This window comes from Mycetomoellerius zeteki, unplaced genomic scaffold, assembly GCF_001594055.1.
Source record: "Mycetomoellerius zeteki isolate Tzet28-1 unplaced genomic scaffold, Tzet1.0 scaffold216, whole genome shotgun sequence".
NCBI lineage: Eukaryota > Metazoa > Arthropoda > Insecta > Hymenoptera > Formicidae > Mycetomoellerius > Mycetomoellerius zeteki.
The window spans coordinates 54,255-55,064 of NW_017257128.1; positions in this window are offsets into that span (position 1 = coordinate 54,255).

Genomic DNA, 810 nt, shown 5'->3' on the forward strand with positions numbered 1-810 from the left:
AATAATAAGATTGAAAGACCGCTAATGTTAAACATAATAATTTTAAATTAAGAAGCTCCATAACGGTCAGAACGTTAAGATGTTGAACTATTGTAAATTCATTTAAATGAATTAATTTCAGAAATGATAATATATATAAATGTTCAGTTCTCTTTATTAAAAACACCTCCGTGATTAAAAATAAATGAAATTTCCACATCGAAACACATCGAAATGTAGGTTAGAGAGAGCGAAATGTATGTCACGTGACAGTCAATACTCCCAACTTTTCCCGCAATAGCGCTAAAATCACATCTTCTCGATTTTCCATGGGGTTTTCCGAAACCGTGTTTCGAGCCCATATTTCATCCTCGAGCTTGATCTCTTTCTTATTACTCCGTGTTTGCGACGGATGTGAGGTCTGGAAAAACAGAGCTCTCATTGGCTATCGTTCGTCGCTCATCGCTCATCACGCCCAATGTGAACTAGGCATTAAGGCCGGAATCAGACTACGCATTGAATATTGAGATTGAAGATTGAAAGATTGAAATTTGACCAATCAAAACAATAGAAGCTAAAATTCCTTTGTCCTCACTGGTCAAATTTTAATCTTCAATCTTCAATCTGAATCTTCAATGCGTAGTCTGATTCCGGCCTTAGGGAAGTAAAAATTGCAGTGAAAATACGAAAGTAAATAAATAAGTTTTTTTCGTTTCCAAAACAGTGACATTGCGGCAAAGTGGATGAAAACTTGTAGCAAGGAGATTAATCTCAAAAGTAGTAGATATATAAATTAAATATTATTAATATTTACAAATTTATTTATTTTTT